General features: G+C 40.7%; 1 protein-coding gene across 6 annotated transcripts in view; it reads left to right on the top strand.

The window, feature by feature from the left end:
* The window catches only part of hoxc11a (homeobox C11a), a 77,534-nt gene that overhangs the window by 7,426 nt on the left and 55,637 nt on the right, over positions 1-14,471 (top strand). For 4 of the 6 annotated variants that reach the window (XR_006403391.1, XR_006403388.1, XR_006403387.1 and 1 more), the window contains exon 3: positions 5,294-5,431. The exons of the other annotated variants lie outside the window; for them this stretch is intronic. The gene's annotated coding sequence lies outside the window, so the exon portion shown is untranslated. The remainder of the gene's footprint in view (positions 1-5,293; positions 5,432-14,471) is intronic. 6 annotated transcript variants of the gene reach the window in all.

Here is a 14,471-nt window from a genome sequence, read left to right on the forward strand (position 1 = left end):
CCTCAGATAGCCTTGACTTTGAAGCGTCACTGTTGTGTGAAGTTAGACGATGGCTGTGCTGTAGGAATGTGAGTCTTCACCCTAATAGAGACTAGACTGAAAGTGGATTGTCCATGAAACTGCTTGATCTTGACCTGGTTGCCTGCTGTTATGGCTCCTCTGTCTGTCATAACCCCCCTCCAACCCCCACCCCCAAAACATGCACACACATGCACAGACACACCATCTTCTTTCTTTGGGAGGTACAAGCTAGACTAATATCAACTAGGGTTGGGCAATATATGGATATTATATCTATTGTGATATGAGACTAGATATCGTCTTAGATTTTGGATATCGTAATATTGTGATATGGCATAAGCAGGCACAAAATTAGCACCGGCCACCAGCCAAATGTTGGTAAAATATTCAAGTGGCTGGTAGATTAGCTTCACTTACCAGCCAAAAAAAACAATGTTAATCTACTGATCGGCTGGTAAAATTGAAACATTCACTAGACATTTAGCCAGTGGACAAAAAAGTTAACTTTGCACCGTGGGCATTAGTATTGTCTTTTCCTGGTTTTAAAGGCTACATTACAATAAAGTGATGTAATTGTCTGAACTCACCAGACTGTTCCAGCGGTTCTATTATTTTCCTTTATCCACTTAGTCATTATATCCACATTACTGTTGATTATTCATAAAAATCTCATTGTGTAAATATTTTGTGAAATCACCAGTAGCCATCCCTACAATGTTGTTGCAATATCGAAGTATTTGATCAAAAATATTTTGATATTTGATTTTGTCCATATCACCCAGCCCTAATATCAAGTATTAGAAAAAAAAACAACTGTTTTGGCACAAAAGCCCAAATATGTTGTTTATTTACCAGTTGCAGGATTATTCCACACAAATTTAATCTCTGTCGTCTGCTGATTTCTAGCAGCCTGGCTTGGAATTCCTCTCAATATAAGAAAATGGTATAGCCCAGGAGTGCTGCTGCAGTTTCATTACCTGAGGTGATCTGTCTGAATATAGCTTACCACATGTCTCATTCAAAGGGAATGGCAGGTATGTGTCACTGGTCATAAATTGCAACTTGCCTTCAGCAGTAATCGGTTGCCAAGGAAACCTCAAATGGGATTATGACCTTCTGTTGTGTATAGCAAAGTAAACTATTAGATTTGTCAACATCCAAGAGACAAACATTAAAGATTTATGTCAGTGAGCAATTTATTTCCCCATTATATCAAATTAATGTGTGATGTGTCTTGTTTGTGAATAGAGCTCATAGAAATACAAATCAATGCAGTTTTTTTTTCTATCAAGGTATTATTTAAAGCAATATGAGCATTTTCAAGTTAAATAATGCCCATTTGCGTGGGGTTAGTGATGTAATCGTTGAGGCTGTTTGACCATATAGTCAAGGAAAGGCATTAGAAGGGTAGAAAACAAAGAAAGAGGGAGTGGGAGCAGAGTGCCTGGAAGGAGGGCAGAGTGTTGGGAGGGTGGAGATAGAGAAATGGGGGACGGTGGTATTTAGTATGCACGGCCAAGCTGCTCCATCTGCTTAGCGCAGCAGTCCCTGTCGTATAACTGTCTACAGGCCGTGGGCCACATAAAGAATGTCTCAGATTTGATGTAATTCCGCAAAATTAATGACAGCTTTACTCGGTATGGGCCGTGAGGGAATGATTAGTGTTTGATCGTCCATCTGATCAGTTCCCTCGGCTGGCTGCAGGAGAGATGCTCCACTATATGCCGGCGTTCTGCCTATGGCAAGCACACATGCACACACAGATACACCTATCCTAAAAATCATTCCCGGGCCCCAAAGCTCTAGTTTAGGTTTGACTTCTGGTTTCCTGTTTCCCCTCAACACAGACAACCAATATCTTGTTAAGCTCTCCGTGCTGTGACACTTCGCATCAAAATCAACACCTACTGATGGGCTGGATGCAGCTCCCACTGGTGGTGTGGTTGTGTACGGGGCAGTTTTAATATCAGGCTGTGCAGTATTTCAAAGGAAAGTGGGACAACCAGCATCCAATTTAGAGAACTCAGAGGTCACACTATGACCTTTTACAAGGTATGCTTTACTGCAGTTTTGATTGGAATTGGGTATTAGTTTTTAAAAGAGATGGGGAATGGATTGGGAATTTGAGAGAAGAAATTGATCCACTGGATGGATTGCAGGAGTTGGACAAGTGGAATTCCTCTCCTCCTTTTAATTCAACCGGCCCAACCCCCATCGCTTTCCTCCTCTTGGGCTGCTGCGTTTACAAGCGAAGGGGGCATTCTGTTTTACAAGTGAGCCTGGTGCGTCTCGGTGTGCTAGCAACATTAAAATTGAACCCGCCTTATCTGTGCAAAGCGTGAGGCTTTACATCAGAGGCTGTCCTGCTGCTGCCATGAGGCTCCCGTGTGCTTTTATGTAATGTGGTGCAGTCAAAAACCCAGCGGACAATTAAAGTGAGCTGATAGATAAACAAGTGATTGAAGACGGGAGTGTTAGTTTGTTGAATGGAAGGTAGAGTTGGGGGAGGCCCACTTCATTGCTGAACGGTTTACTATTGTTAACCAGGCCAAGTCCAACACATGACATGCAGCCAAATCAAGTGTCATCATCACTTATAAACACACCTATCTGGGGAGAAATGTAATTTTCAAAGTCGTACCTATTTTGTGCTGAGTTGCATATGACAAAGCTAATTTCCCATCTGACCATTAGCACTCTGGTCCAGTACCAAGCACGGAGAGCCTAATTCAGCAAAGGCTTGGGGAGGGTTGTGTTTCTGCCAACACAGATTGTTGGACAGATTGGCAGTCCTTCACTGTGTATGGATGCAGCGTTTTTCCCTGAAATTGTAGGCCATTATAACAAATTACTTACAAAAACACCATTAAAGTAAACAAAAAAAGCCCTTGCATCTGTTTTGATGGCGAAGCCTGTTCCAGTTCAATTGCAACTCAATTCATTATCCTTCCTCAGTTTTCCTCTTTCCTCAGTATTTTTCCATTTTTGTACTCCCTTCCATAACACTGTCTTTCCAAATTACTTGAATGTGTTTCCTCCCGCTCGGGTCCCCCCTTCTCAATCGGCATCCTCTGATCTCCTTTCATTCTGCTCTCTTTCTTGGCCCACTCCTCCTCCCCCACTGCTTTCTTTTTCTCCTCCTCATTTTATATTTTTGGCTGAGCTGAGGACCTTTCTTAGCGCAGTGACCTTTCTGGTTTTAAATTAAGCCCCACTGCGGCATGTCTCTCTTCATAGACCGCCGGTTACGAGCCTTCAGAGAACCGCAAAAAAATAACGATTCTGATGAAATGGCCCCTTTAAAAAGCTCTTCCAAATTCCTTTTACATTTTTCTTCCCCTCTTCCCCCCTTTCTGGTCGCATTAATATTCACACTAATGAGGAACATCCTAAAGAGCAGACCATGGAAAATGTGAGATGAGACACATGCACATGCCTCCTCACATGCACATCACACACTGTTGCTCATTGCTAATGGGTTCTAATCAAATGCCATGTATGTTTGAAGTGATTTATGAAAACTGGACAGCTTATGCCTGCAATGTGATTGCTTAATCAGAAAGAGACCATTTTTCAATGGGTAACCCAGTTTGTGGCCTTTTAGAAGAGACCACGTTTTACATTATGTGATTAATAGGCTTCTATTAAATGGTATTGAGATGATGAAGAGCTTTTTACTGCACATGAGGTCATGTTGTTACCTGGTACTTCTGTATTTGTTTCAGTACTTCACATATGTCTAGAATTTCACAGTATGATGTCAACAGGCTGGTGCTGTGTTAGGAAACAAGGTGATAATAAACCTGAGTGCCATACAGTCAGACAGTACCTCCCAGGTGCTGAGTAAGGGTGTAATGGCCTCATTCACTATCATCATCATCATCCTCCGGTCTCATGCGCATAATCCCGACTTGCTTTCGGAAAATGGAAATGAGGAATCTGACTCAGTCAACCAAAGCGTGCTACAGAAATGCCCCGAATGTAATTGAAACAACATGAGCTGTGCCCACTTTCCAAAGCCACCCACAATCAAGCCATACCTGTTCATTGCAGCCCTATAAAAGTCAAGACAGAAAGCAACAGCAATTACATAGAATAATCAGAGCAATTAAGCTCCCCGGTAAGCTGACGGCAGTTTCTGGGCCTTGTGGGAAAAGGTTTCCAATGAGTGGAAATAGACGCACACTCTGTATTTAGTGTTTTGATGAGGAACTACAAATGTACGCTACTTCAGTGTAATGTATTCATGAGCTTTATTTTTATCAGGTTATCTCAAGAACTCTTTTGCAAGAGAGACCTGATTAAAGCAGAAGAAATAAGCAGAGATAGAAATCACAGAACAACAGCATCAGATACAATCACAAGTTTAAAATCGCCCAGTGAGATGTGACGTTCATGTAAAATTTTTGTAGGCTTAAGTTGTTCCATCGATATGAAGCATATTATGTGAAGATAGTCTTTCCAAAATCAGTATAGTAGTTTTAAATTTGAGTAGCGATGTGATATACTTAGGCAGCTTTAGGAGAAGACCTTTATAAATAAAGATGACACAGTGTGAATTTTCTGCTTGTTGCTAATAAGGATCAGCCTGCTATTTCACATAAGAATAGTGATTATTGTGATATTTATCTCTTGTGATGAGACATTATGCACACTGGTACTTGCAAAAGCACTATTAAAGTAACATTAACACTGAAGATTTTTTAAATTGTTGAATAGGATAGCTCCATACTGGGTTTATTGCACTGGGAGGATGGCTGTATTTAAGCACATTACAGCTGCAATTTTTCCAGTTACATATTTCATGTCATAAAATTTCCACTGACACCCTGACACAGTACCAAGGAAAAAAAAGGTATGGAAAATTCAGAACAACCTGTGACTTGATGTGGAAATATGCAGACATCAAATGTGCTGCTTTGCTCCACTCAACAGATTGGTCTTCTCCACTAAGAGCGAGCACACTGTAGCCTTGAATATTAATCTCCCCTCCTATACGGGCTGCATCTAACAACACGCAGAGATGATTTCTGGGGCCTCTCTCCTAAGGTGCTCCTTGTAGCCTTGGTAACCCTAATGAATTATGGGCCAGCCCAGTTAAAACATGTTTGGTATTACCCCATTCCAGGGTGTGTCCTCCTGGGTGTCTATGAATCACCGATCTCATCAGACTGGTTCTCTCTCTCCTTTTCTCTCTCCCTCTTTTTCTACACACATCTCTCTCTCTCTCTCTCTCTCTCTTTCCCCTCCCCCATTCCCTGTCACACTCCAGTCCCCCAGGGCGTCTGTCTGGGATCTGCCAGGCTCATCAGTGGAGGAGAGGAGAAGGCTAACTGGGAGCCCGTACTGGCTGTAAATCTGACCAGGGTGGGAGGGGAACCTGCAGTGGCCACGCTTCCACTGCAGCCCAGTAAGTCCAGCAGACCCCCACTACACTGAAAACCTCTAACTTGCATCAACAAATGCACACACACACACACGTACACGCATGCAAACAAATACTCATCAAGACAATTTGTACTCAAGTGTTCAGATGTTGAGTGCCATCAAAACTCTCCTTATTGAACTTAATTAGTTAAACTTGGTGTGAGAATGATAATGAGCTGTCATGCTATATCTTTACCATTTTTTCACACATTCATCCAACATGTACCGTACATTGTTGTTGATCACTTACAATATTACTCTGCGTGTCTGTTTTGCTTCATGATAAAAAAAAAAAAACGATACAGGAAATGATGCCTTGATAGGCATATACGTGTGTGGGAAAGAAAAGTCTCTGTATGAATACACACCTATATTGTTTGCATAGAGAACACTTCCCTTTTCGTGTTCAAGTGTTTATTACTTCCTAGAACGAGGGATATGGCAAACGCTTGCTGCTAAGGAGCTGATGAGAGTTAGGTGGTATGCTATCTAAGAAGTGAGAAGTATTATTTAATCCATGGTGCCACGCAGAGATAATTTCAGCCTCTGCACAGCTATAAAGTCCTGGAAGCCCAGCACTGTTCTGAACTGCAATGCAGTGAGCTGGGCCCTTCTCTCTCATACATACATTTAGCTGGGTGTGATACGATTCCATACACATAGACACACACCCTCCCTCTCCTTATCTGAGAAATAAGCATTTTTACAGAGTTTGAGCTGTAAAAGGAGAGGAGCAGATAGCCCATAAATCTAACCATAAAAACGTTAAGTTGTCAGAGGTGCCATCAGCTATCAATCGTGTGCGGCAAGCTGATGAAGGGGAAATAGGTGATAAAAAACAGCATTTTAGGGAAATTATGTCCAGTCTTCCATTTGCGAAGTGCTGCAGTCGCATCACAGCAGAATCTTAATCACTGGCTGGTGTGGCCAGGGACTGTTCTTGGTGTGACAGTGAGGAGGAGCACACCCTGGTGGGAGGGTGGGATATAGAGGAGGAAAGGAGAGCCGTAGGGGAAGAGGGGAGAGCAGCGTTGTAGAAAATTATACAACTAGCATAAATCACCTCTACACTACCGTTTTTCTCTCTCTCAATTTCTCGCTTCCCCCATCTCCCTCACGCATTCTCTTCCTCTTTCTCTGCTCCTTTCTCTCCTTCATGGCCATGCATCTCCCTCTCCTCATTTGCACTCCCACTGCTCCTCGCACCAACAGTCCCCCTGGCTTTCTGCCCTTTTATTCTTCTTTCTGTCCCTGGCCGTGTGCTTTATTTGAAGCACTGCTGGCCACCCTCACTATCCCACTCTCCATCCATCTCAACTTCATTTCCACTGTGGTTTGTTTACATGCTTTCTTTATTGATCTGCTTTTTGTTGCCTACTGGGGATTTATCCCCCTGTCCATGGGACTGTATTAGCGAACCTTGAGATTGACTTGTCTCTCTGAGATGGTTCAGATATAGTCTGTTCTTGAAATAAAAGAAAATGCCATCTGGGCTGCAGCTTATTTCACACTTTATCAGACACCGCCGTGACAGGATTCCTGGTTGCTTCTTTATTGTAGAATTCTCCTCCCTAAAGAAAAACAACCAGCGATATTTTTATATCCAAAGGCATTTTAATACAAGCTGGGACTGAAACGTCTGCGAGACGAAAGTAAATTATGCAATACCCTATAGCTGTTTTTTTTTTTTATAATAACTTATGTATAATACTGTGTCATATTCTTTTCAGGGGAATTGAGTGTGAGCTTACTTGTACAGAGAAGTGATAGAAAGGCATGATGTGAGAATACCCTTGTCTATTGAATTGATAAATGCCTTCATTGTCTGATCTGTGACTCCCCTTTTAATCTAAGGTCATTTGTTAATTAATTTGAATAGCCTTACAGGCTCTGGTTCTGCTCCAGTGGTCTTGGTTGAGTGATGTCATTCTGCACTGAGCAGACTTTAAGCACTGCAAAACGGATGCAGTGATGCATGTTCATCTGCAGTGGCCCCCTCTAGAATATTCTGCCCTATGTCCATTCATCAGGAGAAGGTGTTACCGAGCACAAAGCACTTCTTAAGCTGTGAAAAGTGGCAATTCTGTATTTCCCACTTAAAATGGTGACAAGGATAGAGGAGACTATTGATTGACTATATAGAGCAAATAGTTCTAGTTCTGATGAGTTTGTGAAGTCATGATGTCCATGCAGGGCTGCCACAATGCTGGCTTCATTCACCAAAGTTACTGGTCACCTACTAACTTGATCTCTGTGGTCTTAGTGGTTTATGTTCAGACATTAAAGATGCTCTCTGGCAGTGATCACATCTAGCAAAATCTTGTGTCAGGGGCTGTGCTGCCACCTGTAGTTAGACTGAGGTACTGTAATGCAGTATCTTCCCACAGCGTCAGTTTTGAGGGCTACTCTGCAGTTCAGTCACATAGCATGTGTTTGTGACAGAGGGTAGTTTAACAACACATCTAACCACACCGCATTACAGCTAGTGTGCAACATGAACATGCAGGCTTTATGTAAAAACAAAAAAAGATATAATGACCAACTGTGTTTAAGCTTTTCTACCTTTTGAGTATGGTTATCATTTAAAAACAATAACTAGGCATTATCTCTGTGAGCAGTGTTGTCTTCTTGTGCATTTCAGGTTTTTTATTAGTCCATCATATGTACCTCAACATGCTTTGCTTTAAATGTGTTGGATCTTTTTGTTACAAATGAAATTGGTATCTCTTGTTGCTGCTGTAAGGCTCAAGTTGTGAGCTTGTTTTTTTCCCAGTGTCTCACTGGTGCCTTGGCTCAGACTGAAACAGTTCTCTATGCCTATGTAATCTCTGTAACGGCTCACCAGCCAACAACTGGAGAGCAGTTCCAATTTTTGGCTTTTAAACATTGCCAGAAAATATGAATGAAAAGGAAATACTCTGATCTCAGCGGCATAGCAATGAAGTACCTTAATGTTTTAATGCGCAAGGCCAGAAATGAGGAAACTTGTCATGACAGATACAGACAGCTGTCTGTATCTGTCTAGGTTGCTGTTAGTTGCTGTGTAGTTTCTAAAAGACAGGCTGCTAAGACCTGGTTTTCACTTTAGAGTGTACGCTTTTGTAAAGCTCTGAATACCAGTATGTATCTTCTGCACATATTCAGAGGCTCACACTTCTGTCTAATGTGTTAAATGGTTTTGAAGCAGTAATAGACCCCTGGAGGTCTCAGATGATGTGCTTCCTTGCATCCTTACTGTATCCTCAGGCATCCTCCTCCTTACATTAACCCAAAACACTGCAGATGGCATAAATGAGAAGGTGAATATAACAATATGTGTAAGACATAGGGCCATTTTTCCTAGGGTATTCTGTTGTAGGGAGTGGTTTTCCTTTTTGCTGAAATGTTAGTGCAGTGACAGCTGCATCTGCCAGGGGGCAGTCGAGCACACACATCCAGGCAACCGAGAGCCACAGACACTGCCTCTGCAGAGCTCCATTTCTACCTTTGTGGCAGCATTATTGCACTTTCTGTCCTCCTATCAGAAAACAGCTAAAGCAAGTTGCAAATAAGGCATATCTGTGTAATGGTAAGTGAAATATTGCTGAGATTAGTATTTCTAAATGTATTTGAATCATTTTGAGTTGTGAAAATAGTTCTGTGAGGCTCTCCTGTAATTATAAGCACTCACTGGTTTATATCCCCTATTAATGTTCTGTTCATTAGCATTAAATCATGTCAGTCATTTTCCATTTGGAGGTCAGAGGAGGCAAAATGAGGAATGGTGTGAAGATGGGACAATGTGTGGAAAAGAGCAATGTTAAGGCTATGACACATTAATGTTAAAGCATTAAAAAGTTTAAACAGCGTACATAAAAAGAACATTTATTCACTCTCCAAAGTAAGCTTGCCAGTTACAGTTCAATGAATTCAAAATGTGGAGTTGTAATTTCGTACCCATAAAACTGTTAAAAGAATTTCATTCATTTCACTACTACTCATTTCACTACTCGGCCCATTTATGAGCAATAAGAAATAGATACATTAATGTTATTGCACATTTGAATAATGGTGCTGCACTAAACTTCTTACTAATATTCACAGAATGGTTTTGTTTTTTTTTTTTCTTTTATTCTAAACCAAAGAAATTAAAATCAACTAATATTCCAGGTTGCTAATTCTGAAGTTTTGGAAGCAGCTTCATTTTTTATTATCATTTATATTCATTGTAATACGTCTTTATGTGTTTAGAACATAATAAAATAAAATATTGCTGTTTGTTTTCATTCTCAAGTAATTTGTTTCTTTTCTCTCAGCATTTTGACGGTCCGAGTGTGATTGAAGGTTTGCTGCTTTAGCTCAGTGGGTGTTTTGCAGAAAAGTATGTTGATTGCAGAAGTATGGCTGCATAGCACGCTGTGTTAGCCTATTTGTTATTGTGCTATAAAGGTGATTACATCCTAGGTTTAAACTTGTTTTTTAAACCCAATGCCACTTCTGTTTCCTCAGCCCTCCATAGAAGAAAAGTCATAAACCTTTTTTTTTTTTTTTTTTTTTTTTTTGAGCAACTGTGTTAAAAAGAACACCTGTAACTCGACACACAGACCTCTCTACTCAAATGCCAGGGGCGACTTTATGACTCATGGGAATGGGGACACAGGGCTAAATAGATAGTTTGTGTACAAGCCTATCGTCTAGTCAAGCATTCTCTTGGTTTCAAACATTTGCAGTGCATTTGCACAACATCTGAATGGAGGCCATTTTGGTTTGGCCTTATGTTTGCACAGTCCTGGGATTGTGCAGGCGCTGGTGGGGGATGGGTGGGCTTCTGCCGCTACCCTGAAGACTCCTGTTAATGTTTTAGTCATTCTGGAGCCTCTGGGCTGGGAGACAGATTCAGTCAAAAAGCATTTGAGCACCCTCAGGTCCTCACGGTGATTTACTGTGTATTTGGACATCTGCAAAGAGCTTTTGCACCTTGAAATTCTCTCTCTCCCTCTCTCTTTCTTTTTCTCTCTCTCTCTGTCTATCGCTTTTTGCAGTAGTAAACCCATGGGAATGTTCTGTCCTACTGAGTCACCTTGAAGGTATCTAAGGTAGAGTCACTTCCTGTCACCTTCTCCCTCAATGATCCACCCCTCCCCTCCACCCCTCTATCTTACCTCATCTTTCTATCACCTTCAAACCTTCTGCTCGGGCCTCAACCACACCCCTCTCGTCTTGGCCATCAGATTTAATGTGCACTGCTCTTGCTCCTGTGTCTCTTAGCCCACCTCTTGCACACCAGCTGGACACATCAATCCTTGTGACAGTTGCTTGTCAGTCTGCTCCTTACTGGGCAGCAGCCCAAAAAGGAAACACAAAGTCGTAGACAGCACTACTCAGCCAGAAGAGAAAATTTCAAATTATGAACACACCTTTTACAGGATCTCTGTCTTCACTAACAAGACAAGTGTAGGTTAACTGATAAGCGCTGATAAGTAAGTTACGTTACCTTGACAAGTTATATTTACTGCTTTGTTGCCTATGGCGGCCACCCTGACTAGAGTGAAGAGGAGCGCCGTCAGTGGTCATCAATAACAGGTCTGTGTGGTGTGGGTGGTGCAGGCTGTGTGGCATGTGTTTTAGAAATGATGGCCAGAGGCCTTCTGTCTCTGCTGCACTGAAAAAGTGGTGTCATTAGCATCTGTGTCTCCATAACTGGGAATGTTTCTGAAGAGGCCCAAACATATCTGGTATGCAGTGTTTAGGAGGCATGCAGACAGGATAATTGCTGGGCAGAATCTGTCCGCAGCTCCAGACTTTCAAGTGCTCATTGCCTTTGAGTGTTTTACACCCCAAGTGGCTGAATAGCCCAGGGGAAACAAGGTCTGCATTGATTTATAGCTCACCCTTAAGTCTTTTGTTCCTTAAGACCGAGGACAACTTAATCAGCCACCAAAGAAGAAGTCTCAAAATTAAGTTTGTAATATCCCTGATGTTTGACTTGTTAGTTGCCGCACTAGGAATCAGAATACAAGTAATACAAGTAAACATGAAAAATAGAAACGGTCTGCTAAGCTTTTTTTACCCGGTGCATTTCCTGAAATGTTTGGCTGCATTTCATAACCACGGTCGTCTCCCTGCCAGCACCAGTGATCAAACAGGGTAAATCTCAGGCAATATTTTGATACAAAATAATTTATGTTGGCTAGCTTAGGTTTGCTGCAGTGTGTTTCCAACATGCTAAGATGTTTAATAACATAAATGTAGTGCTACAGTGTTCTTCATTCTGTTTCTTTACCTAATCCTTTCTTTTTTTGTGTATAGATGCACAAGTGAGCCATTGCAAGTACTGCTAAGTAAAATAAAAGCAAAAGATTAACTGTCGTGTCTCCCTCTGTCTCTCTCCTCGCCTCCTTCACTTTCTTGTTAAAACGCACAAAAAAGAGTTCCTAATTAGTTGCATATGGTGCTCAACTGGCATACCCATTTATTTGTGTGTTGGCCAAGACATATTTACAGTCCAATGTTATGTCTTGCCATAAACATATTTATTGTTATATTGTACACGTGTGGGGATGGCACAGTGATTGACACCACAATGAGGAAAAGAGTAGGGATACTGTGTGTGACTTTTCATTCCATTAAGAGCAGTTTTATACTTGTACAACAAACAGTGCAGCCAACGTACAGTAAACTACATCTTTGTTACAATTATGGTCTTGTCCGTGTTGTCAAAAGTAAAGTTTTATTCAACATTTAGCATTTATTTCCTCTATTGGATGAAATATATGGTCAGGACACAATAAAAGCAACACTCTCAACATAATGTAATGCAAATGGGTAGTGAAAAAGCTGCCTTTGTGAAACTTTAGGTTCTCGTTCCAACTGTGTCAGAGTGGTGCTGATTCAAACTTATTGTAAATGTACTATTCTGCTCCCCCCATCCCAAAGACGAAGGTGTTTGTGTTTGAGGAGGGCTAAAAATTAGTAGCTAATGTTTTGCTATTAGGAATTTTATGGAAATATTACAGTACAACTTACAATACAATGCATGCCAATACAACAAGAACTGATAAATGAGTTAAATAAAAAAAAAAAAAAAATCTCTGCCAGTCTTATACCATTTATTTGATTGCACTATATTGTACAATATTGTTTTTATTGTGTCCGCCAGGTTTGAATTTGTCAGTCGACATTAACTGTGCACTTTCACAATGATATGTGACAATCGGATAGATTTAAGTACACCATATGCGTTTGCACTGTTTGTCACATAATGTGGCAATGTGGTCAATGTGGTAAAATAAGACTTTTGCTGACTACAGGAATATGGCACACCTTTGACAGTGAAAACTATCTGTTCAAACAAATTATCTATGCACAATAAATCTATTGTTATTGCCTCAGCCAAGTCAGGCCAAACTAGTGAAATTTTGGCTTGTCTCAGGATTTAGTTCACATTTGAGCTGGAATATCTGTTCATTTGAACAAACCCCTGCTTAGCCCTCTAAGGTATGGCTTGAAGTATGCTAAAGCTCAGCCAGCAGCCATTATTTGCCAGCACTATTAAATGCCCAGATGTCAGTATCTAAGCAAAGCCTGACATGAGGAAAAATGATTAAGACAGGCAGAATCTCCAATACACACACAAAACACCAACAGCTACTGAGAGATAAATATTTGCTCAAAGTTTAAATGAAATCCATCACCACTGACAGAACTGCTAATAAAATTTCAAACTGTAGCTTTAATTTATGTACACATTTCTGGGATCCACAATATGCTTCTCTTTCCACAGAGGTTAATGAGTCACTTCTAATGTGCTTGGAGTTTTGGTAGAAAATGTGTTTGCATCATGACAGTTTTTAATATCTATCTAGTATTATATATTTAATATACTCTATATATATATATTGACCCAGTCAATTTCTTGCCAGACATAAATAGTGACAAAAGCTTTCTGGATATTTAATTAGAGGCTACCTAATGGTTTCCATGTTGCTCTGAAATGGTTGATAGTGGTGGTGGAGTTGGAAGGCAGCAGCGAAAAGGAGTGACCTCAGCATATGTAACTGGAAACATATGAAGTCTAATTACGTAGTATCCGTCTTTGCTGTAATGGAACATGAGGTTGAACTCCTTCACAGGTGTCAAAAAAGACAGGAAACGTTCCTGAATAATTAATATGGAAAAATAGTTGAAGAGAGCAGGAAAGGTCTCGGTGCAGCCATGTTGCGCAGAGGCATATTTTCTCCATTTGGTCAGAACTGGACTAGAAAAGATAGATCCTTTTCTGTTTTGGAGTTTGAACTCCACCCACATGACCAAATATGTCCATGAAGCCACATTATACTCCGCCTTTCTTTGCTACAAAGCAAAGGCTTTTGTGGTCTGATTAAAAATAATACTTTTTTCCTTTTGCAAGGATTTTTTATGACAATGGTATATGCATATACTTGTGTAATTATTCACAGGGACACATTAAGGCTCCAGACATGGGTGTGTGCTCATGCAGACATGGAAAACCCACTGAAGTCGAGTGAAAACTGCTAAGATGAAAGGAATTAAAGGCTTTGTCAAATGACCGCTAGTGGTTAACTCTAACGGTACAGCAGTGGCAGTCGAGAGTGATGCACCACAGAGAGTGATTCTGATTCACAGCTCTTGCAGTTTAGGATGACTTAAAGGACCCATGCCAAATCCAATCATAAATAAACAGACAACCTCCCACCGAAAGTTAAAACAAGGGATTTGAGTAAATTTCGTTCCTAAATTTATAGGCCCGGTTCTTTATACAAAAAATGACAGTAACTGACTCTTAAACAAGATTAAAAAAACAGTTTATTGATTGTAAAAGGTCTAGTAAAGAAGACCTTTATTTTTGAGTTACGATGTGATGAAAAAACTGTGAAAAGCTATGGCTCATGAAATATCTATAAATACTCATAATATAGCCAAAAACTGGAGCCTCAGCTTTTGTATAATAGTTTTGGTTACACCTAATTTAAAACGGGAACACACTAAAACACATTCCAGGTCGTACGCCATGTATGTGTCAG

Source organism: Thunnus albacares, chromosome 5 (genome assembly GCF_914725855.1).
Source record: "Thunnus albacares chromosome 5, fThuAlb1.1, whole genome shotgun sequence".
Taxonomy (NCBI): domain Eukaryota; kingdom Metazoa; phylum Chordata; class Actinopteri; order Scombriformes; family Scombridae; genus Thunnus; species Thunnus albacares.